Below are 26321 nucleotides of genomic sequence, written 5' to 3'. Positions count from 1 at the left end.
ACACTGTAGAGGGACCTACAGCTGGGAGTGGAACTATTAAATGTGTGTAGCAGAGGAACAGCTTATGAATAGCTCCGTCTTCTATTGTCCTGCCAGTCTAAAGTCTTGGACTGCAGCAATTCACAGGGGAGCTCCGTTTGCACGACACGAGACTGTCTGCTTTTTTTCAACAGTGAGATCTACTCAGGTTGTCTGTCTGTCAAAAAGCTCGGCTGAGTACTGAGTAGGGAAGTAAACTCTAAATGCCCCCACTAAGGCTCACTATGTTGCCTCACAACACAGAGAAGATAAATTCATATGATGTAGCACAGCGTAAAAGCTTAGCTTTGAGGAGAGAGATTCTGTCAACTTCATTTCTGTCTTTAGAAAGCTAAAATAACTGTGCTTTTCCAGTCCACACACCTCAAAGGCTGTACTGCAGAACTTCTCCGAGGGCAAATCTGGAATCTTCGCTTCATGTGAGCAGTGAAATCCTCAATCATTTGATCAAAGTCCAACATTTGCTTAGCTGACACTGGAGAAGTCGGGGGGGGGGGGGGGGGGGGGGGGGGATTGGGACTCAGAGATGGGAAGTGATTGACAAGGATTTCATTCGGTGCTTTTCTGTGGCGTGTTTGAGTGCAGTACTTCCTCCTTTCAGCCGTGCTGCTGAAAAGCCCTTCCCTCAGGGTGTCTTACTCAGCCTTGAACAGGCACTACCACTACCTTGTGATCTCACTGCAAAAAAAGCACATGAAAGATCATTCTCGAACACACACACACAAACACACACACACACACACACACACACACACACACACACACACACACACACACACACACACACACACACACACACACATACACACATACACACAGAGAGCGAGTGTGTGACAGAGACTACTTCAGTCACACTATCTGCTATTCACTCTATTCTTATCTCAGTGCTGTTATCAACTCCCTCTAGACTATAAGCCCTGTTGACATTTCACCTCATTTCTGCTGTAAAATACTTCCAAGGCCTTATTATCTTTATCACATGTTTTGTTTTAATTCCATTCCACTCTGTTACAGTAAAGCACTTTTTTTCCCTGCAGCTTCATCTTTTCTAGCCTTCCCTCTGGGATCATTTCAAATCACTGCTCTGTTTATAGTGCATCGCCAGGCATGCCTAAACCTGCGCTGTTCTAGTTTATTGACGGCATTGCTTATGAATTAGGTGAGCCTTATCAGCGCTTTACAAGTCTGTGTGTTGACATTCACTTGGAAGATAACTGCCTGTGTCATCTGACTCAGAGAATGCACGCTTGTCCTTTCACCATCCACCCAGAGAATAAAAATAAAGACAGCATGCCCATGTGGGAAATGGCTAATGTATCAATTTGCTTGCTAAGATGCATATGCACGTGATAGCGAGTTGCTGCAATGTGCTGAGTGTGTGCTCTTCTATATGTTGAGCTACCCCCTGCACAGCACCCCTAAAGTAACCCATCCCCCAGCTGAGACATTTTTGCTCTGTGTGACTACATTACGCCAGCTTCCCCTCCCCCACTGAGTGAGTGTTCAGAGCTGGTCCCTGGGGTGGGTGTTGGTGCGGAAAGCAGGCCTTTTTCCCTGTCCATGGGATGTTATTGATGACGTGAGGTAATGGATCTCCCCGCTGTGCTCACAGGGACATTGAGGATAAATCAGACAGTGGGTAAGACCCAACCAGCCATTCCACCTCTCGCCAGACTCAACTGCCATTTCATTAGCTTTATTTATGGGGGTTTTGCACTCTTCTGAACCCCTCCCCTTCCATCCTCCCACTCCCCTTCTTCTTCCTCCCATATATAGTGCTATGGCAACCCATATACACCCCAGTCCTTCTTTCCTCCCCTTTTTTTTTTCCTGGAAATCTTAGTGTTCTCACTCCCACACATCTTCCCAGGAGCTAGTGCCTGCATAAGTCTACTTTATGGGGAAGCGAAGATGTGAGCAACCTGTGAGAATACAGCCTGTTATCATGTGATGGACAAAGGGCTGGATAGATAGTGTTGTGTTCTGAAGTGGTGAAGGACTCAGTGCCGGCTATGCTTTTAACATTAGACGCAGCAGTGCAAGTCCACCCAGCTCAGCACTTCCTGCAGAGCCATATTTGAGTTGGCTGAGCAGCAGCAATTCACCTCTGGGCTTATGGCTCAGCCACTTAGCAAGTAACTGCAGCCAAAAACGGCTTTGTCCTTGAGAAGAGAAAGGAATTCCTTATGTGCCCCTTCCTGGAAAGGACTAATTGAACTCATATCTATGCTAAAAGAGCAAATGTCAATGTTTCAGTCAGGTATATAAAGAGATGGTGTCAATTATTGGTAGGCAGGCTATTCTGCTTAAAAAGGGTGAACAAACTATCACCTCACCTCCATATCCATGCCAGGAGAATACTACTATGATTCACTTTAGCTCTTTCATCACTATGTGCTGCTCAGCTGCCAGGGTTTATCACACATACTGAAGAAAGTCCACACCAGGTCCTCATTTCATTTGTAAAGGGCATCAGTGTTATCACTGCTAGTGCTATCTGTTGGTGTGGTGGCATATGATCAGAGAGCAAATATTAAGCGTGACTAGGTATTTAATAATTCTGAAAAGTCTTTCCAATGCCAAAACTGGCTCCATCTGTAAATGTTGATAGTATATGCTTTATTATGTCTCTACATCTAATTTATTTAATGTACTGAAACCTGGATTAGACATGAAGGGCAGTGAATCATATTCTCCTTGCATGCTTTTTCTATTAGAAAGAGACAGGAATGTTTTTTTTTTGTTTTTGTTCGTTTCATGTTGAACATTGATGTCATGACAGTCATGCTGGAACATGTCCATACAAGGTCCACTGTAGTTTACTCTGCATGAATCCATGCGACCTAACAGATGGTTGACTGAGCTAAGCTCCAGCGATGCTTTGCCACTGCCAGTTTCATTACAGGGGTTCACTTGGATATGGGACGAGTGTGAATATGTCTGTCATGCCCACGGCGGCCACTGACACTGAAGAAATTCAAGCACGATTTAAAGACACATGATAGAGAACATATTACATCACGGCATGCCTCACATTATGTAATCAGATTTATTACTAGGGCACATACAGCAATGTGTGATATATCAACTGATTATTTTTTTGCATTTAAAAACTAAATTGTCAAATACTCAGTATCAAGCAACTCTTGCTAGTGGACTGCTGTGGTTACGTAGGTGGTCTGACTGTTAAATCAAACACACCTTACCTATATTTGAAAGGATTTCAGCGCAACATGGATTAAAGCTAAATTCAAAGCAACATCAGTGATAGAAATGCTGTCAAAATACACAGATATATGATGTAACAAAGACACAGAACATAATCCAAAATTGTGTTACACGTGGGTGAGGCTGGAAAGACTCATATTATGTCTCAACAGTAAAATTTAGTCTACACATGATCTTGATAAAAGGAAGGAAAGGAAAAAGTGAGAGAAAAGCGCGTGCTGGCATCCGGCCAGGTGTGGACAGACTCAGGAAGTTAAGCCGGAATTCCAACAATGCAGGCAGTTGTTAGACTCTTCAGTGAGATGCTGCCATTTCTGCTCTCAGTGCTGTCTTTGTTGTGGCGAGGAGTCAGTTAGGTGAAGTCCTGTGGCTGTGAATAAATCTCAGCACCGACTTTGCATTGTAAACCTTGACTGATTTGTGAGTGAAATGAGAAAATAGTGTCATGATTAAGAAGATTAAAAAAAGAAGAAGAAGAAGAAGAAGAAGAAGAAGAAGAAGGAGAACAGGCTCCTCTCTCTCCAGCTGCCTCAGAGAAAGATAATTTTCCCAGGCTATTTGACTCGAGCCCAGCCGTGACAATAATAAATGCCTGTGATGGCAGAATGAATTATGTCTCAGCTAAAAATGTACATCATAGCCAAAGGAAGAACCTGGCATGTAATTATACCAGTGTTATAAATAGCAACACGTGCCACATAATATCCATCACCTTCATCTAAAGATCACATTATACATGGAACACATGATTTCACTTAGAGCTACTTCATGTTTATTACAATATGCATAGATTATATATTTCTGGTTTCATTGTGCTTGAATCCAATTAACATAACTGAACACGCCTCAAATGCTAACCCTGAAGACAAGTGCAAATTGAGAATAGCAGAGTATAATCATGTGTTTCTAATCAGCCACAGTTTTGGAATACGACGCTGGCAAAAGAGTATTTGAATTTGTAATCAAAGCTGATCATTCACAAAGGGGGAGCTCCATTAATCCGGTATACTCCGGATGGCAGCTCGTCTTTTAAGAATGTTGTTTTGATGAGGAGTTTCCCTCCAACCTCCTCTCTGTTTCTGAGAATTTTCTGTTGTTCATCTTTTATTTCAGAGCCATAATGACTGTCTGCAGTGCATCTATCAACTGACAGCGTTTGAAATCTCTGAAGTCTGCTTAGCTGGTGCACTCACTCTCAGCGGTGCCTTTCATGTTGGCTCTGGAACTATTGAAACATTTTTCTCTAGTCCTTTTTAATAACTTGTACAGCACCTGAAGTGGGTTGCAATTTTTATTTCTTTAAATCATGGAAAGGATCCGTCGTTCAGATGTGGAGTATGTACTGATTGTGAGATTTTAGGATGCTGTGTGAGTTCATCTGTCTGCTTGGGCTTTGTCTGAAGCTCCATTTAACTCCATGGGGGTTCTTGGCTGCAGATGAAACACAGCTGTTGACATCAAAACTGGCGAGAGAGAAACATTTGTGCTTTATCAGTGAGCTGACAAATTGGGCATTGCAGAGATAGGGATAAATTATTCTGACATACGCCCGGACCCAGAAAGCCCAGCTGAAATAAACAGCTCTTTTTCCTGCTCTGTGATGGCTGGATGAAGAGAGGGTGGTTATACTGATGGTTAGAGGGGGTCTCCCAAACCACAGAGCAGAAAGAAAAACACGGGGAAGAAAAACAATCCCATCTGACATCATAGGGGAAGCTGCCGCTGAAATTTAGGTCAAGATATAGCCTGCCTGAATTGTGCCAGATAGTTATATGGCATAGTCAGGTTGCCAAAATCTTGTCCAAGTGAAATGACATAATATATAATCAAAATTATACAATATAAAATGAAATGACACTAATTACCTTAGACTGTCAAAACCAGGATTACGCAGCAGCAGGTTTCTGTTTTTTAATAAGTCTCACTGGCTGATTTAAATACTTTTAAACAGAATATTTTCTGTGACCGAAATAACCGCGGCATGGGTGGTGGTTTTAGAAGCCGGTGTAGCTGGTGTGAAACAGACAGAGAGGTTTCAGACCATTTAGAGGGCACGGGCTTCAGCGGAGTCATCAACTATGTACACAGCATGGGATGTTGTGATCTCCCAAATACTATCCTTCAATGTTAAGTCACTGTATTCACAGCTTTTACTTCTCTGTGGGCATCAAGCAGCACAGATGTAAGCTTCCTGGTGTGTCAACGCTTGAAATGACCCCTTTTGGAACCTCAGAGTTCAGACTGTAGCGGGAGGGAGGGAGAGAAAATACAGAGGGTTTTGTCCTCATAGCTGTAGTAGTGAGAGAGAGACAATACAAGGTTGTTAATAACATTACACTGTGTGCTGATAATTTGAGTAGCAGGTGTGTCAATAATATGTTTAAGTAGCATATGTAGTGATTCAGGAGACGTGTATTTGTGTTTAATAGATGTATAGATTGTATATATAGGCCTACATACATTGTGATGGAGATGAAAGCAACATATATGTATATATTTGTAAAAAGTGTGAGCATTTGTACAGTGCATTTATTTTATATTATCAGATGATATATAGCGTATATACAAAGAAATGTATAAGAAAACAAGTTTATATGCTATGAGACAATATAAAGGCTACAGGTCATGTGCAGGAATGCAGATCAGACATGCTATGTGTAGAGGGTAGTGCATAGCCTATAAAAAGAGAAAATAGTACTTGGTTATTTATATATTATAATCATTGATTTTAACACTACATTGCTATATCACTGAATATGTTGACTTAGCCTAGAGACAGATGACTTGAATTGACTTGACTGTTTTTTTATTGAATATTTACATTTTTGTGAGAAGTTATGTTTTATTTTTGAAACATGATGATGAGTGATTTCTAATGCAATGTGTGCAAACCTGGCAACTTACTAGGGTGAGGCATACTAGCAGAGGCCGTCATGGATGGGGCTTGTCCAAAAATAATAAAGTTTAGATTCAAGAATTATGTTGTTGATGACAGCAGTAAGAGGAGAAGGGCAGTATGCAAGGTCTGCAGCTCAAAAATCAGTGACATGACCACCGCATCCAACTTCATCCATCACTACAACACCCACAAGGAAAGGAATATGAATGTGTCTTAAAACGTATTGGCTGGTCAATTTTATGTTATATAATTATATTTATTTTTTATATTCTCCTTTTACACTCTATTCCGTTTTATTTACCTTTGTTACACTACTGGGTGTGCAAAGACATAGTTTAGTATATGACATTGTTATAAGAAGCACCTTAGATGGATATGTTAATAGGCCAATGAGAAATGGTGTGACCGTGCTGAAGTGGAGCCAGGGCCAGTAGGCTTAAAGTTGTGATGTCTTTTTTTTTTGGTGTGGTATTTCTGTTTTTGCTTTAGAGCCCTTTAGAGTTATAGGGCTATATCATAATTTCAGAGCCACATTCTTCATTCATTGAGGAGGCTTGTTATTGATTGCCACCAAATGTCACATATCAGTAGGCTTTATAAGATCGAAGCTGGCTGCAACAGTTTTTGTTTAAATACAACTCAGCTTTTCATGATCACTGCATTTTAACTGATTTAAAATGTGGCAACTGGGGTAGATAACCAATATTGCGTATGACTTACCTAGTTAGTTGCTTGACTAATCTCACAATTCTGACTTTAAACACATAATTCAAATTTTCACATGTGGCCCTAATCCTCGTCCGTGCTGGATTTAAAGCAGGGGCTCGATTTGACATGTTTAATTCTCACTACAGTGACTTGGGACTTGCTGGAGACTTACTTGAGACTTGCTTGTGACTTGCACATGTGTGACTCCCACCTCTAGCAGTCTTTAGTAAAGGGGAGGGGCGAGAGAGCATGCGGACCTATGGAGAGAGAGAGGCGGTTCATCCCCGCTATGGTCTCAGCAGCAGCAGCGGCTCAGGGAGTAGTATCAGACCACTGTGTTGTGTTGGAATAGGCACGGCATAGCTGAAAACCTCCAGCGGAACAAATGAAAACGAAAACTACTCTTTCATGTGGATTAATTCAGAGGCGAGACACCCACTCGAAGTGAGAAACCCTTTTAGCGAAATTGTACCGACTGACGAGGATTGGGACATTTGCTACTGTACGATAACACCGCCGGATGGTCTCTCCTGCCCCGCCGCTAAGGTTGGTTAGCTCCCATTGCTTGCTGTCCGTCGGTTTTGCGGGGGTCTGTCTGTTCTGTTGTTGGACGACGGGGTCTGGCTATTCTTTGGAGGGGAAACACACAGAGCAGTGTTGACCTTTTCGAGGCTATACATTAACGTTACAGGGACACACCTTATTAAACCTCTAAGAAAGGCTACATAGGAGAGAAACTAGCTGTTTGCTCAGCTTACCACGGCACTCCTAGTTAGCTGGTTATCCTCAGCTAGTTAATTATTTTATAAATCAGGAACACGTGCTACATGGCTAAGCTAAGCTAGCTAATTGCTAACGGTGCTAGCTGACTAAGCTAGCTGTCAGAACTGCGGAATCGCTAACGCCAATTTAACAAGGCTGAATTAATCCCGCATTCGTGGTTTCTGTGTAAAAACACAGTCCCATTCACAACACTGTCAGAATCCACAATCTATAAATTATGTCAACTATACAATGTGTCAATACATAGCGATATTGGGCTAACTTGGTTAGCATGCTAACTAACAGCTATTTGCTTTGGTTTGCGTTTGTAAACAGTGGTTAGATTGACTCGGTGCTGTCTGTCCATAGATAATCTGGACGTGACCCGGTAACTCTCTGCTTTGTTGTCGGATTGCTGATAAGCTATGATTTACTGACTGTAATGTTAGTTGCCCAACCAGCTTGGTGTCAAGTCATAGACACCAGTTAATGTGAACGTCAGGTGAGAAAGTGTTAATGGTTTGTTGTCTCACATTGAGACGTTCATTTTCTGACAAGTCTGTAGAGGCTTTTGAGTTTGATTGTAGCTTTCAGTCGTACTTTATTTCAAACACTTGTCCTTCAATTTTAGGAGGACTAAGTTAAGAGTCAATTCTATTAACAAGTAGATACCCACCTGTAAGCAAGAGTTTCTCTTAGAGGCTGTCTAACTGAGACTTTTTAAGGGCAAAAACATCTTAATTTACAAGTTGTTTATATCTTAAAGGAACAACCAAACCCTTGTGTGCAAGGCTTTGTGCCAAAACATTACCCAAAAGTTAGCGATCATTAACATACACAACATAACCAGGTAGTGTTGTATGAAAAAAAGGTTGTCTTTCCTTGTCAATTGCCCAATCTATACAACCACTTACATAAGCAGTCATCCACATTTTACTATATTTAAATGATTGTTTTAGCTTGAAAACATATCCATATCTTCTCAAATGCTCTGTTATCACTTCATTATCAGTGTCTTAAAAAATGAACATTTGTTTTCAAAGACGGTGATAATGGACTGGATTTAAATTGTGACACAGATAAAAGTGGTTGCCTTTTAATGACTACACACTTGCATGAAAAGTATATAGGTCTGCTCCAATATCCTAAATGATTATTTAAACATTGTGCTCAAAAGTGCTTTCAGCAGTTCTTATCTTTAATTTGTGTGATGCTGTGTGCATTAAATCTGCTTTTAGAAAAAACGCACTGGCCCATTATTCTTGGTGGCATGGCATTGGGGAATATTTATTTATGTGTACCTCAGCTAATATAGCCAAGAGGCATGTCTTTTTTTTAATGCTTCGACCAAGGTTGGGTCAGTGTACAGTTTTGCTGGAACGGTCCGGTGTATAAGCTTAAACCAATTTGATTATTTGCGAACTGACTGAATCAGCATTTGTCATTAGGAAATGTCTAAGTGTCTCACATGGAGGCTCTCACACTGACAGACTGCTGCTGCCCACCCAGCTGGACATCAAAGATGAGCTGGAGGAGGTAGGCTGACCCGGGTTAACGGTGCAGATCTCACCAATAACCTGGATAAACCTAGCCAGGCTGGTTACAGTGTCAGAGCAGCTTGTTTTTTGACAAGGTGGATAAAAATGGATGCAACATATTATTTTACCAGCCTGCCGGCAGCTAGCAGTTTCTTAGCATGGCTTATAACACAGTCGTACTGCGCTGTGTGTAGCTGTAGTGTTTCCGGCTGTTAAACTAGAAACACCACGGCTACACACAACATCTTAGCACAAGAAGGAAAGTTAAGTTGAATGGTTGTTGTGAGAAATAAACACAATGTGTCATTCAGTTGTCCTGACTGTGATGCTGCTGCACTCTTATTCGTTGACTCTTATTGTGTTCCACATGGGAGTAGCGGAGTCACATAAATATCCTGGTGGTAAAATTTGGTATTACTGGAATTTGGCATAAAGGTGCAGTGTGTAGGATTTAGTGGCATCTGTTGGTGAGGTTGCAGAGGGCAACCTCACCAACAGGAGGGGTGACTGCCCTGCCCCACCCCTCCTGTAGGAACTACAGAATCTATGGTGGCCGTGAAAAAAACGTGAGAAGCCCTCTCTAGAGCCAGTGTTTCGATTGTCTGTTCTTGGCTACTGTAGAAACATGATGGGCTTTGTGGAACAGGACCTGCTCCTTATCTTGTTGTATATATCAGGGGGTGGTTTAATAATATTAAATGCTTAAATGACTTCAACATTTGATTTAGTTAATTGGTAATGCTGTCCTTTTTTTGTTCAATGGTTTGCTCAAATAACAAAAAAACCATTTGTCAATAACTACAGGTGGAATGTTGTTATGCAGATAGTTTAAACAGTGTGGAGGAAAATTAACTTGTGTCAAACACATCTGAAAACTTGGTAAAATGAAAGAGAAGCTGTGTGTATGGCTGGATACCACGAGTATCAAGTGAAAAGTTTTCTTTTTTCTTTTGAACTGTCCCTTTTGATTATACAACCAAAGGTTTCCCCCAGGAAACAGTTCAGCCAAGGTGGTAAGCCACCCAGATCTTCATGCATCTCATCTTGTGATCCACTAAGTAGTTGACGACCTATAAACTAACAGCCACACTCATTAAATATATTATAGCATTTGCCACTTGAAATGGTACCTCTGCTCTTTCCCCCTATGGGTTAATGCTATAAAATAAAACACTGTGAGAACTTTGTTGCCACAACATTTCCTATTGCTGCTTCACAATTAAAGCTTCCCACTGGTCAACCATCATAAGGCTTCTATTGTGACAGTTGCAAATTCCTGAAGCCTTAGTCAATGACTTTGGTGACTGCTGCTTCGTCAGACTGTGAAATGCATAAATATGGACATTTAGTTGCTTTTATGTCAAATGTATACAATATGAATAAAACTACTTTCTGATAATTGATGTTTACATACATAAAGTGTCTTTCTTCTGAATAAAGCTTTGTTTTGTGAAAGCTAAGGTCCTGCTTTAGAAACGTATGGTGATTTTCTGATAAAGATACAAAGAAATAAGTGTGAAAAGTTAGCTTAAGTTGCTTTGAGGCTTGGTACCAATTTTGATAGATGTCTTAAGACATTTGCTGAAAATATATTATATTAATATTTTCTATAAATATATTGTTTTAGATATTCCCCTCTCATTTATATGACTACTGTTCCTCCTTCTGTATATATGTGTTTGTGTGTGTCGGTACACACTTTCATGTCATTGTGTACTGTTTTTGGTTAGAATTTAAGTTTTTTCTTATTATGTAATAAGCCACACAAATGCATCAGTGTTGATCGCTGTCTTGACACATACTGCATACAAGAACTTCTCTTAAATAACTTACAACAAGATATGAAATAATGATTTAAACAAGGAAGCATCTGACCAGAGATTAAGTATAACAGATTACGAATCTGACCAAGCATTTAGCTTTGGTTACTGGACTGTTTGGGTAATTTGTGGTGTGGACACAATTTATTTGGCACTTAAACACATATTTTGGTTTTATTGCCTTGAGACACTGTGCATCTTCCAAGGCAGTCTAAGGAGCTCAAAGTCCGATGTTAATCCATAATGAGGTGACATTGCTTACGTCAGTGCAATCAGTACACTGTCAGTGTAACAGTTTGGATTGTAAAGAGTTAAACGAGAGTGAGGCGATATCTCCCCCTTATCCAAAAGGGTAATGGGGGCAAAGATAATCCCGTACACTCAGTGTGGTGCCTCAGGGAGACCGTTTTACTGCTAGTTCAATTTCTGCTCGTATTATGAAACACAACACAGTTATGAAACTGGAAAGAGGAGCGCTTCTTGCTCATTTTTATTGTCTGTGAAAGATGAATCCTCACAGTGAATTCTTGTGGCAAGAAAACGCATGTTGCATCATCATAAATCACACCTTATTACCATTAAAATGCAAAAAAGTCTGCCCTTCAATGGCATAAATGTCACCTTTCAGTTGGGACGCAGCTGTTATCGAAGAAGGAAGTATTCTACCAATTTTTCTATTGATTTATTCAGCAATAAGACAATAGAATTGAGTATTTTTTTAAGAGCATGAGTAAATATGAAAATACTTGAATGAACAATGTACAGAACAATTTTTAATGTTTTGTATTCTTTTTCTTTTTTCTTTATTTTTATGATTACTATTATTAGTAGTATTGAATTGCAATAAATGACAAGTAAACAAGACACCATCATTGCTACATGACCTGCTCGAATGTGACTCAAGCTTTCTTAAAGTGCTACAATGTATGTGTTGTTGGAGTGGAACACACCAGTAGATATTAGGTTATACCACTGTTGTTGTGTAGGCTTAACGATATGCCATTTAAATATAAACAGAAATGGCACTGTACTTTCTTCACTGACACATGCTAATGTTGTGATACAATCTTTCCATTAATTTAAGTTGGTAAATGTTACCTTTTCCTATAGCTGCTAGTCAGTGCTACCTAGGAAGTTGAAACATGCTTCTGTTACTTGTATTTTTTCGCCTTTAATCAATTTGATATGGTAGCCTAGCCTTAATACCATGAGTGGACTGGCTTGTTGGGGGTGATACACACTGCTATTCACTGGCCAGTTGGCTGTTGACATGCGCATACAGACAAATGAAAGATCCAACATGCTGATTTGACAATATGGTGATGTTTGGTATAGCCAAATCCAGCTAGTTGTCTTGGTGTGTCAAGGCCTTAAAATGAAACTGTACCAATTTTACACATGCAGTGTGTTTTCAGGTGTTTGTGGGGAGGGTTTGGTCAGACACCGGTTTTGCCAGTCCAGTGTACGAGTTTGATCTGGTTGATCTTATTCAAACGGACTGAACTGGCACTTGTCATTATGGGACATCTAAGGGTCTCACTTGGAGGCTCTGACACTGACAGGGCCGGACCCTGCTGACGAACTGGAGGAGTTCAGATCACACCGATAACCTGGATGAACATAGCCGGGTTACTCACAGCTTCAAGCAGTCCCAGAGCAGCTTGTGTTTTGAAAACAACCCGTGGGACAACCTGGATCATTTTACCAGCCAGTTTACCAGCTGTTAAACCAAAACACTATGAACACTGCATAACTAGCATAAGAAGAAAAGTTAAGTTGAATGGTTGTTGTGTGAGATAAAACCACAATGTGTCATTCAGGCTGGTATTTGGCTTAATATCTAACCCGTCTGAAAATGTTTACAACAGCCCAGTCCCGTTGGGGAGTATTAATGTAGGTGTGTAAAAAGCAGAGGAATCTGCACAAACAGTTTTAAATTGCCTCAAGTGACATCTTGAATTCTGTTGTGCGTCGTGTAGGTGGTAGAAGAACGTGTGGAATAAGAAAGACAATATCTGTGGTTCTGCTTCAGAGCAGTCAGAGGAAATATGTTTTCAGGTTGAATTCTCATGAAAGCAATATCTCAGGAACGCCTTGAGGGAATTTCTTCAAATTTGGCACAAATGTCCACTTGAACTCAAGGATGAACTGCTTAGAATTTGGTTGTGTGTCAAGGTCACTGTAACCTCACAAAACACATTTTTGGCCATAACTCAAGAATTTATACGCTACTTATGACAAAGTGTCATACAAACAATCTGATAGGGTAAAATGATGAAGTGAGGACATTTGATATCAAACACTTTTCTGGCCATTATTCACCGCTGTAACTTAAAAACAGAAGAGGAGATTGTGACTATATTTCAGATTTGGTTGGATACTGAATTGGTGACACTTATCTTGGGTGTCTGTCTTCAAACTGTGTGGATTGTAAAGATCTTTTTTGCAGCAACATCCATATCTGAAGCATTGTCTGTTGTCATGGCTACAACTTTGTGTTTTATCAGAATCGGCTTTATCGGCCAAACATGTGAACACATACAAGGTAAATACACTTAATACTCTTTTATTAAATTCCTTCACTACAAATATGAGTCTGGACAGACATTGACGTAAACTGCTACTACTGCTACTGTTAGGTGATATATTTTATTTTCACTTGTGCATTGGGAGTCCCACAGTGTTATAAATGTGCAATGCTAGATTGGTGGAGCACTTTATTTTGGATCTGGTATAGCTTTTAAAAAATGTATTTATTAAAATCTCAGCCTTCATTTTGTATGTTTGTTGATCGGTTGGATTTGGCATTAAATCATATGTCAACATCTTCTTGAGAGTTGTAATTTCCACAGACTGAAATGATCAGTATGAGTTTTCAAAGGTGTGATTCTTTGATTTAGGCAAATCCTGTCATGATCCAATTCACATTTAATTGTTCCTCCTCTGAGTGTTTCACACTTCATATTTAAGTGAAATGTATATTTACAGTAATTACAGCGCATGAAACAATGATTATAGGGAAATGACACAACTTTGGTATGTTGCGGTGCACTTTATGAACCCCTAAAGTTAACATGCAAAAACCAAAGAGGGAAATATGAGGCAGTCACCGTGAAACTGCCTTCTAGGCACATATCCCTCCCCCACCCAGCTTCCCTCTCACTGAATGAGTAACAGCAGCTGTCTAGCATTTCTTGCTCACTAGTAGACTGCACCTGGTAGGTTTCGTGTGTGGAGAATGTTATGCTTGACTCAGTGTGGTAGAATATTATGATCAAGCACAGCTGGTCTATTGCAGTGCCTCAAATTACTCGCAATCAAAGTGCCATTGAAGTGGACACGATGGCACCTCAGTCCCAGTGTCCGCAGTGGGGCTGAAGTTGAGCAGTTGTGCCGTCTTCTGGGATTGCCAAATGGAAAAACCGTGGTTGTGAAGTGCTGCTTGAGAAAAGTGTTTTTCTCGTATTGCTGTGACAACTCAGCAGAGCGCTTGAAAAACCTGTGCAGCTCATGCGAGTAGCTTACGGCCAAGAAACGAGACTCATAATTTTGTCCTCATCGTAAATGCAGTTGTAAGATGTCAAAGAGGGGGGTGGGTGCACTGGGGCTGCTGGCTTAGGGGTTAATGGGGTCTGAAGGTCAGACTGATTCTACCTCTGTCACTCTGCGGAGCTCAAAAGGGTCACAGGATTTATCAGCCCCTCCAAGAAGTTCTGATACTGCTTACAATAATTAACACAAATTTAATGAATCCCTGCAATAATAGTGAGAGCTAGCAGTAGCTTGTCTCACTCCAGTTTTTCTGCATAACAAAGTCTTATTGGAGTCACACTAGCACTATTCCGTTGCCATTTTTATATCTTGTCTTTTTATTGATGCAGGTATTATTATTATTACATATACCTTTTTATCCATTACAAAAGGTGTATTGACTTGAGTTGCACATTCTTACATAAGTAAGTATTTAAAGCACATTTCATTAATTGCACACATAGGCCAAACATAATCCTATTTAACCTTTTTTTTTTTACCAGCCTAGGTGAAACCAACATGTTTACAATTGTGTAATACTGACTGGAATTTCCCGCTTAAGTTTTGTTTTCAGGCAGCAGAGCTTACTTCCCAACAAGTACTATCAGTTTATATCTCTTAAAACTAATATAGCATTTGTTTCAATGTTATAACATGTGTTATCTGATAATTACAATCTGAACATTTATTATTTTACATATTGTTACGATCAGTCTTTTTTTTTTTTTTACAGTTCATTTTACCTTGTCAAAAAATTAGGTCAAAAGTTAGTGTCTGTTTGGAATGTGTGTGAATTTCACACAGCAGATTCAGGAAGTGGCAACACCCAGCCGTGGTGACCAATGACTCATCACTTCGTCAGTGACCTGGTCCGCTGTGATAACAGAAGCACAGATTCCTCTGGAAATTTTGGTTAGCTTTGGCACTTTTCTGCCAGGAAACCACCTGAAATAAGAGATAGGAAGATTTAACAAAACTAACTGACCCACACGACTGAAAAAGGTAACTCGGTCTCCTTGCTGGTTGTTGCGACACATTCAGAGCCATTCATTCATTTTACAACTATTGCCGTTAGCATTATGGTTAATAGAAGGCTGGCTTCATGCATACACTTTTAAAGGCTCATTATTACATGTTTTGTAGTTCTCTGTAATGTTGCATAGTGTTAATGTTACTTAAGACTCTGTCTCAGCCCTGGAACTCAAACCATTAAACCCTAAAAATATATATTGATATCATAAACATGCATCAACGATGACAATTGCTTGAAGTAACTACTGTATGTGTGGTATTCTGCTTATCTGACATTGTAAAACAATCACATTTTTTATTGTGGCTTTTCAATTACTTTATTTAGACTTTGCCATCTCTACGGATGACTTGGCTGGTCCTGGTATGAAACTGCACTGACGGGTAGAGCTTAGTTTCTCACTTACTCACTGGTTCTTCTTTCTTATTAACTAGACTGTAGTCTGTCCCAAGTATTGTCAGAAGCAGTAAACAAAATGTATGATTACACAAAGTCACAGACTGTATCATTTACGCTAGATACTGCTTCAATAGAAATTTGCTTACTTGACATGAAATTTTAGGAACATAAAAAAAGACCGGCTGACCAACACACACTACAGCATTAAACAACGTAACCCAACTCTCAGGTGTAGAAAATGACTCAGTCGGTTTCACCTCAAAAACCCTGTGCCCACTCAGCATCTTGGACAACGGAGCTAACGGTGCAGCAGAGATAGGCTGCCCTCCACTGCTGGAGACATGATGTTAATAATAACACAGTGGAGCACTCCGCCTTCCCCTCATCAGCCACCTGGGCTGGATGAGGATGAGCCTGTGTTTAATAGAAATAGGCCTTTCTCTGACAATGCTCCTTCAGTTGATTTCAACAATAATAACAGGCTGAATAAAATAAACTACAATTACAGATACTCCTCTCTTATTTAACAAAATACTCAACCTCGCAAATAAGAATGTAAACAGAACCAAAGTAACAACAGGCCTGCTTGCTCTGACAAGTTTTTGACTGGGGTAGATAGTTTTTTACCAAACTATCTCCACATATGTAGCCTTGAACATCTGTAACAGGCCAGGCTGTGCCACAGACGGCATACTTAAGACAGGGAGAGAGTGTTAAGTCAAACAGTTCAGTAAATCACCTGTCTGTCTTTGACTTGGCCGCTGGTGTTGATGAGAAGACGGCAGACTGGAGCCGCTTGGCAGCACGGGCTAGTTAGCTACAAGCTAAAACCCCAGTCTTTTCTGCTGATAGCCTCTCTAGGAGAACTTGTGAGATAGTGGGGATGGGGTTACACAGAGAGTATGAGAGAGGAGAGATGCAAACACTGGCATGACTTTACGGAAGAAATTTATTTTAAGTAACGCAATTATATCGATACAAATGGTATTGTCTCATCCTATCTTTCAGGGGGATGAAAGCAATGGTAGGAAAAAAACACTGCACTCTAAAGGTGTGGACATAAACTGTGTTTGCTGCAACACGCTCATTCTCCAACCTTTGCCACCTTTGTTTGAATATAATCTAGGGAAAACCCTGAGCGCTGTTAGAAATGAATTCAATTCATAGTTAAAGTCGTTATACACAGGGCTTTCCATTTAGATTTTCCTGGCTATGAAATGGAGTTGCTATTAAAACGAGTCACCCATATTTAAACACACTAAAAGAGAGGCAGGCGGAGGATTAGCAGAGATTAGAAATGGCTCTGTGGTAAGTGATTCACTTGACTCTGTTATGCAACACAGATGACAGCATTTTATAGGACATTACTCGTGTTTGTGTGAAGGCTACAGCTGTGGGTAGCGTTGTATTTATCTCACTGAGTAGTCAAAGTTTTCTGCTAGGAATGTCTGTGACAGCATTGTTTGTTTTCCACATTCTGGAAAGTCTGCTCGTAAGGGCAGCCAAGGGCACACACCTCAGAGTTGATGATCTGGCAGTGGAGTGAAAGGTATGAAGGCCTACGTGCAGTGTAATTACAGGTTATGGTGTGCTTGTGTGGGAGGATATAACGCCTGTCTTGACATGTGCACTGGATCCATGACAGTGCAGTTGGAAACAAATTAGTTCACTGAATGCATCCAAACACAGAGCTGCTGGTGTGACGTGTAGTCTTGTGTTTTTGTTTGGGTTGTTTGCTTTTCCCTTACTAAATCTTTCTCTGTCCAAAATTCAAAAAAATCCTGTATATCAAATCTAGGTGGTGTTTTGTGTGTGTACATAACACAGGCATGTATGGCCATTAGTGTTTGGCAGCGTGCGCGCCGCACTCACACGCACACACTTGAACCCTGTCATGCATAAATGGAAGCTCTGTGAGGCTGCTGTCATGAGGGGCAAACGGAGGTGCTCGGGTTGCATGCTGCCATACAGAAGAACATTTCAAAGCTCTTGAATAATTAAGTAGCAGCGAGGAGGAAGTAGGTCAGCCCAGCAGACAAGTGCACTCCTCAGTTTTATTTCCTGCTCCTAAGGATGGAGAGCTGAATGTCAGGTGGGCTTTAAGAAGAGAGCCGCCAGAGAATAAAGAGGGTTTCATGAGTTGAGACATCAGAGCGATGCTGTCACATTGTGTCCCGCAGAGCTGAGGAGTGTTGGTGTAGTGCCCTCTAAAGGGATCAAGTTTAATTTGTGCATCAGTAATTAACAAAATATCATACACAGCGCTCAGTCACAATCAGTGTTTTATTAATAGTCACTCACATCAGTTTAAATGAACGATTTATCATTTAATCGATTATGAAAGCACCAGCTATTCAAAAGTTTCACCTTGACTAAATTGTAAAATAACCAAACTGTTGTTTTAAGTGAGCGCCAAGTGTTTAATCAACAGTTGAGAGATGTGAGACAGATATATTTCACTAAGTTTTGAGGTTGAATACACACTCCTAATTAGTTTTACCAGGTATCTGATGAGTCAAATGTGACTCACTAGAAAACATGGCCTGAATATTGTAGGGTGGTTTCGTGACTCAACTGAAGAATGTTAGCTTAGCATATCCAGACTAATTCTCACAGGCACGTTGTTTATTTCACAATATAAGTTTTTTAAATATCCAAATGGTCTGATATATGCCAGAGCATCAGCAGAGTATGGTGAATGTTTAATCATGGTGGGTCCATGGCAGAGTACTTGAGACTGGCCGTCATACCTCATGAATGTGCCTGTTTATCACACATATTCCCATACTCTGCTGCTGTGAGCATGTAATAAGACCGTCCAAAACAAATTTGCAGTTGTCTGAAAATGACAGGCCAGTTCTTCGTGTCTCTCTAATGTCTAGCCTAGTTTGAATTTGGATTGCAAATACAAACTACTGACCAGTTATTTCCCCTCAGACACATCTCAACTGTGAGCTGGCCGTTGGCTGTAATCTTTGCAGTCCATTCAAGTTACACTCGTAACACAAGACGTGAGGCGATGTTAAACACTGGATCAGTTGGCCTTTGTTGGCATTAGAGCTTTTAGTTTGGTGTGATGTTACAAGGCCTTAGACAGATTCACGAAGGTTAAAGACAACCATTAGTCATTTTTATCAGGTTATTTATTATAACACACACAGACACACACGTTTGTCTTTACATCTTTGACATAACGCACTCCCTAGCCCCTTACCCTAACTTTAATAATCACAACTCAGCGTCCTGCTTCATTGTCCAGTGGTCTACTCTTCGGCCAACGATGCTGTGTCAGCATCCAGCAGGAGAGATGCTCCAGTTATATTTTTCTTCACATATCTACACAGCTGACTAATTATATGAATAGATAATCTACTGTTCTGTGGTCTCATTGTGGTCTAATGTGTTTTGAATTAGAATGAATTCCACATGAATCTCTTGTAGGTACCAACACGTTACTAATGTCTGGCTTTAGAAAATGAGTACTACATCTGACCACTCACATTTATGTTGGTGCACTATTATTGATTCTTACTCAGCTATTGATTGTAGGTCATTGTAATGAACTGATAAAAGTAATTATGAAAAATGTTTATCCCATTGTTAGTGTGTCTCTGTGAACAGAGAGAATAGCTCTCAGACCCTCCAGTGTTTTTTGGTGGCGTGCCTGTGGCTCCATGGTTACACGGAGTCGTAGTTAGCGGAGACAGTGTGTGAAGGCCCTCAGTTCTACACTGACCAGCAGGGAGGGGGAAGGGAGAGCCTTATGTAATTTCACACAGTGTCGCTGAGACAGCCGGCAGCAGGGGAACAGGCAGGAAATCCAATTGCTGCTCTGCTGTCCAGCATGGATACAGCTGGACAACCACATCTGGACGTACAGGTCAGCCAGTCCGTGATCCTGTTCATCTCTCCACTCGTCCTCTGTCACCTCTCTTCTCCATCAGAAACACATTTTTACAGTGTGTGTGTTGAAAAATTCAGGGCGTTAACATGCAGTTATGTTATGGAGGTAATCGGAGAACATGTTTACATGCGCTGTAGAAACTCAGGTACTGTAAATACATGTATACATGCAGCAGATCAGTCACCAGATTTGTCCTCGACTCTACTCGCAACTGTATTTTAGAAGCGTCTTTTGCTTATTTAACCGGTATTGACAGAGGTTGCTACTTTTTTGTGTGTGTTGGAGCAGACTGTGCAGAGAGGGCAGGCAAACAGAGTTGAGCTCTTTCTCACACCACTAAAGTGTGTGAATTTAATAAAGTGTAAAATGTTCAGCAGTGCAAATCAACTGATTTAGAGTATCGGAGGCTACTTTGTGTCTGTGTCAGCTTTGGATGGAATTATTTTATACATGAGGACACATCGCTCCTTGTAATTATCTCTCCTTTCACTGAGCTGCTCCACTGTTACTTTCCCTGTGTGAAGTCGTTTGCAATAATGCACATGCATCCTTTTTAAAGCTGATTATAAACCTGGTTACAAGTATACAATAAATCTACCTGGAACACCAGATTTCTTTAATCCCCTATCCTGATTATTGAAAACCAAGTCTCTTGTTTTTAGATGAACAGCTTACTGGAGGAAGCCAACTGTAACCTGGTTACTACAGTGCATTTAAAAATACAGACTACTAATGATGAAACTTAAACATGTGATTGTACTCGTCCAAAATTAGTATTAACATTTGTATTCTGGGAGCCAGCACTACGAATAACCAAACCAACGCTAGAACCACATTTCTGTCTGTCACTTAGTTGCTGACTGACTGAGTGATGAAGTTAAACCATTGGTTGACCAATAGGTGGGAAAGGTGGCAAACCATTTAGATTCCCAACATGTGGTCAGTTTATCCAAATAATGCCTATTTGAGAAGAGAGGGTCCACCGTGTGCCATTACCAGTGTGACTTCCTGTCAGTTATGTACAAGGTTTTCACCTAGTCTTGTTTAATATCAATGATTTGTACCTCAGGTGACCCTTGGGTGATGCTGATGTAAATAAGCTGGTATTTAAAATGGTTATTTCCAGAGATATATTATCTAGTGTCCTATGAAATATGTTTTATTTTTACTCAAATTTTGTGTTTTCTGTTTAAATTTTTTTCTAAATTCTGTTTTTACAATTTAATCACATTTTGTCATTATCGAGAGTCTAATCATTTGGCGGATGAATAACATTTCAACAGCTCAGTAATAAATGTATTCAACATGTAATCATGCATCGAATGAAATTAACATCTATCAATGTGTTTGTAATGATGCAACACTACATTGCACTGTTTTTTAATTAAAGGATGTACTTCAATAATCAGTACACTCACACATTCAAATGAAGAAGTGAAACAGACGTGTAAGCGCTGTGGCCTGAAGTAATCTGTCACATTTTCGTGAGTGATCGCACTCTTCCCCATAAAAATGATGATTACAAAATAACATTGTTAAAACAGGCTATTGCTGAAGGGATTTGAAGTCAGGGGGAAGCCACTAACCAGCTGATGGGTATCATTTATCTTATCCATAACCTTATTGGTCTGGGTCTTACTGGATCTTGTTTCATTCCTAAAAAATTGGGTTTTTTGAATTATTATTTAAAAAAATAATAAATTCAGAACAGGATTAGAATGGATTTAAAAAAAATATATCTATTGTTTCTTGAGCAGCAACAGCAAAGTCACCCTATAAACTCAATAATAATAACCCTCACTGGAAACAAACCCAATATGTGAATAAAATAATTTAGACCTCTGGCATCTAAATACTGACTAGTGAAGAACACAGATATCCGTCATTATCAGTCCTTCGTCCAGTCCTCTGTCCTCCTCTTTCTGCTGTTGGTGGAGAGGAGGGGTGCTCCTGTCTCAGCCAGTAGTTAAGTTCATAAGAATTTGCCACATTTTAAGATATGAGGCAAACTAAGCTAAACTGTTATATACAGACAGGTTTCATTTTAGCTTGTTGAGAACTAATTCCGTATGGACAAAACAGCTGAAAATCTTGCTTTTCTACATGTTCGTGCTTGTTGAGCAGGTGTCAGGACGGAGCAGTGACAGTCAATTTTTCATACTACTGTTGAACAGGTGGAACATAAACTTAAGTATAATATCTGTGACTTCCAACAGTCAAATTCCCTCTCACCCACAGCCATTATATTTTACAGCTCACAGAGCTCATTTTGATAATAGCAAACTGTTAGGAACAAGCTCAAAATGGACATTCATTGTATACAACAATTGCGTCTTATAAGCTTAGTATTCTCGACCAGCACTACCTGCAGCTGTGATGATGCTCTGAATGTATAATATAAATAAAAATTATGTATACAATGAATAAACCACCAACATTATGGAAAAGTTTTGGCTGCAGGGCCAGTGAAAATATACAATAGGCCAGCAAAACTCTGATCATCTAGCCAAGTGGGCCACTGGGGAAAAGTGTTGTGTTGGACACTGAGTCACAGTGCCGAGCAGGGTTACACTAACAAGAGGCTAGAGGCTAATGCAGCAGCACAGGCCAAAGGTCTGTATTTTACCCTAGAAAGCCCTGTTAGCTGAGCTAAGCATATTCTGCATCATTTTTTGTTTTGTTTGTCTTACTGTTATGAAACCGAGAAACGTCAGTATCTTTTCATGGAGGCCTTTCATTTCCCTGATTTCATCTTTTTTCCCCAAATTGAGAAATATCTTAACTGACATCTGTGTTTTCTTTTTCTTCTTTTCATTTATCTTTCACTACAATATTGAGTGTTACCCTAGTTCATGTTCACATCCTGTATCTACAACCTGATATCTGATCAGCATAAAATATTGACTGGCAAAAAACAAGCAATACATTTGATGACACTTTTACATTTGTTGTCCTCTACTGACAACACTTGCACTTTAACGATGAGTTAAGTCAGATTACCTTAAAACTAAATATCTATATTGACGCTGTATGCTGCATATAATCATTGTTAGTATCTAAATATGATCCATTTTCGGTTTCACAGTCACTTGTGTTGTTATTCACTGCTGGCTTGTGGCTGCAGGTGTTTCTTTGGTGCTAATCATACTCTTGTTACCGTGAGGGGGAAGTGTGTCGTTCAGTTAGATACAAAATAAAAAGGTGTGACATGCTGTGGTTTATGGAGATTATTGTACCCGTTTCCCTCAGACAAAAAAACAACCATGTCAAAGTTGACTGTGGGTGTTCACACTTTTCTCACAGTGTCTTCAGTTGCTGACTGTGTGTTGTGACCGCAGACTTCCTGTCTGAAAGTCGAGCTAAGTAAGGCTAAATAAGCGGAGGGTGTCTGGATGCTCTTGGACTGTTTGGTAGTAATAGCAGCGTGTTAGCCACCTGCCTGCCAAGAGCTGCACTATATATCAAGCTGGCACACAGGCGATAATTACATCACCTGCTGCACTTCAGGGCCTCTCTCTGTCACCTAACATTTGATTTTACCTCCCTGTTAGTTACTCCTTCTTTTGCTTTCCTATAATAATGGTTGACAGGCCTTTTTATTGGTTTGGATTTAAAGATGTTTTACATTCCTCAGACACTATTAAATTATGTCTTACTGGCAAAGTAATAGGGTCAAGTTTAATGTGGTTAATACAGAAGAGAGCTCATCCTCGCCTACTCACCATGTCTTTCCTCATTTTCCTCCCTATAGTATAGCCTATGCTCTATACCTCATTAAGCAGATCACCTGATTAAAAAGAAACACATTTTAAATACTAGTCATAGTGATGTTACTGCAGAAAACCCCCCAAAAACGCTAGTCAGCCCAGTGGATGGGAGTGGATATTCTTAATTAATGGTGGTAAATCATCATGTCTTATAGTGGTGACAAACCTGGGAACCGCTTTTTCCATCTGGCAGTACTGTGGGTTTTGGCCTCATGAAAGAGGAGCACCAAGAGACACTTCTGAAGAGGTGTGCAGGATTTGTGCTAATGTAATCTTAGCAAAAATGAACAGACAGCCGATCTTCACAACCATTTGCATGGGCATCATTCTGTTGATTATGCAACATTTAAAGCAGGTAATAAATAAGTAATACTTATTTTTTTCCTTTATAGTAGACACTGGAATCTCTGCTTGCTGTAGTTTACTGTGTGGCATACACATTTGATCTGGGCCGGCTGTACCAAATTGACGTGTCTGTGGTGGATGCCTGTCAGCCATTTGTGATGGAACCAGCCCCAGTCAGAATGACAGTGTTTACCAGGATCTTACTGGCAGTATAAATGGTGTTGTACCAGGGTTTGGTATTATCTATGACAGTATTTTTTTCTTCTCTTGTCCAACTGTTACTGTTGAAATGTTGTCACCTTCCCATGTTTTCACTGGGTGTTGTGCTGCAACTTCCTCACTCACTCACTTCACTGTGATTTGATTAGTTCAGCTCTTGGCATGCTGTTGTCGAGACGTAAAAAAAAAAAAAGAATAGGCCATTAAGGCACAAAAGTGAAATTTTATCACATGGAAAGCAGTCAGGAAAAATATAATGGAGTCTCTTTAGAGAAATGGAAATGGTGGTAACCCGGGTAATGACTGTGTTATTGAGAACTCCATAAACAGTTTTGAAGCCTTAATTAATGACCAATGTGAGCGTGGGGGGACAGTGGCTCCCGCTTCTCACAGTGTATCCATGGATACAGTTTCATATCAATTTCATCACTTTAATTCTGCTGCTTGTTTTTTAAAATTTTTTATAAATTCTAACCACAACCGTTGAATGACAGGAAGTGAAGTTGGGACTCTGATTTACATACAACATGTGAGCTAATGGGAAACAAAGCAACATTTCATAGTTGAATAAAACGTTTTTTTTTTCCCTTTGTGGATGACAGATGGTGATGAAATAAAGAAGATGCAAATTCCTCTCAATATGTTTATGTTTAATTTCATACATTACAGCATTCAGTGATATTAAAATGATATTTAAATTTTACTGTTGGACCGAGCTTTAATGTAAAAGTTTCTTGGGCGCTTATCGGATATGAGACCAACATGTTCAATTTCCATCAGATAAAGGAAAATCAATACACATCCAAAAGATATTAGAGTCCCCATACCTAGTCTGGCTCTTCTTGTGCAAACAGGGCCACCCATGCCGTAATGCAGTGTTTGCGTGCACGTATAGTGTTCGTGAGCCGTTCTGTTTTGAGGTTGAGGGTGACTGAGTGAGAGAGAGGGTAAAGTGAGCGAGAGCCTCCTTGTCCAAGGCCCTTCGGTAATGAGGCTCCAGGGAGATAAATCCTTATGAGACCTGACAGGGTGCCACATTCCTAGGCTGAGAGTCCTAGCAGCCCCCCTCCCCTGAGCTTCAAGCTCTCGAGGGCACTGCTTTATAGACTTCTGATGTTGTTCCCAGACCAAGCCTTATGCCGATTACGCTTCACTCATCCGCCTTTTTTCCCCCCACAACAGCCCCAACAGCCCTTTTTTGAATTGAGCCATCATCTCTTTTGGCAAAACTTTGGCTGACATAATAATTGCAGAAGTCCTCGCTGACAGCTCAGAAACTTAATGTGTTTTTCTTTGTGTAAAAAATGGAGGCAGAATATTTTTATAGGTATATAATTAACGGCGCAGTATAACTGTTTCAGCGATGGCTCGATCACAACCTCAGCTCTTAACAAGGTCTGAGCCGTGCTATCGAGGCTTTTATCAAAAAATATGTTACAAGCTGTTGAATGCCTTGTACTTTATTTCTGAGCTCAACTGTCAAGCTACCAAGTCGGACCAGACAGATATTTGATTAACTGTTTATGTCAGTAGAATTAAACTGTTGTTTGAAGTCAGCCTCCTGCTCTCCTTGGCAGGCTAGAAGCAGTCTGTGTGCTCTGTGCTAGTATTTCCACAGCCATTCCTAAAATGGAGAGGGAGGGCGGGGAGGAGTGAGAAGGGAGGGGGGGGGGGTAACAGGATGAAATATTGGCCTGCGCCGCTGAAGGCTGAGGCCCACTCTGTGAAGAAGTCGAGAGCAAAAGAGGGGAGAAGGAAAGCACGCTAGAGTGAGAGAGTGAGGTGACTGAGTTCATTCGCAGTGTTGGCAGCGAGCCATCGACTTGCCTGTGGGTGTCTGTAGCAGTGCCAGTGCATGTGTTTTGCCTCTCGTCTGGAAGGCCCCATTCGCCTCAGAGTTTATGTCAAAGCTCTCTTATTGTGTTGGCCCTCTCATCTTGATTCAGGTTTTTTTGTCCTCTGCGGATCTTGTGACTGCCTTCAGACTTGTTTTCCTCCTTCTCAGGGGAATCTCTGCGGACTGGACGGTCATCAAAGAGAGGCTTCCGAGGAGAACGGCTTATCTCACCCCCTCTTTGTCTTGCTGGCCTCTTTTTTTCCCCCCGCTCTTTGTTGAACATATTTGCATGCCG

The 26321-nt window shown here is 40.5% G+C and overlaps 1 protein-coding gene across 4 annotated transcripts in view; it reads left to right on the top strand.

Moving 5' to 3' along the window:
• Window positions 1-7225: 7225 nt before the first annotated feature.
• ncor2 (nuclear receptor corepressor 2) overlaps window positions 7226-26321 on the top strand; it is a 94343-nt gene continuing 75247 nt past the window's right edge. For all 4 annotated transcript variants that reach the window (XM_062418370.1, XM_062418367.1, XM_062418369.1 and 1 more), the window contains exon 1: window positions 7226-7420. The gene's annotated coding sequence lies outside the window, so the exon portion shown is untranslated. The remainder of the gene's footprint in view (window positions 7421-26321) is intronic.

Source organism: Scomber scombrus, chromosome 4 (genome assembly GCF_963691925.1).
Source record: "Scomber scombrus chromosome 4, fScoSco1.1, whole genome shotgun sequence".
Lineage (NCBI taxonomy): Eukaryota > Metazoa > Chordata > Actinopteri > Scombriformes > Scombridae > Scomber > Scomber scombrus.
The sequence above is the reverse complement of the archived record's forward strand: the minus strand, read 5'-3'. Positions and strand labels throughout refer to the sequence as shown.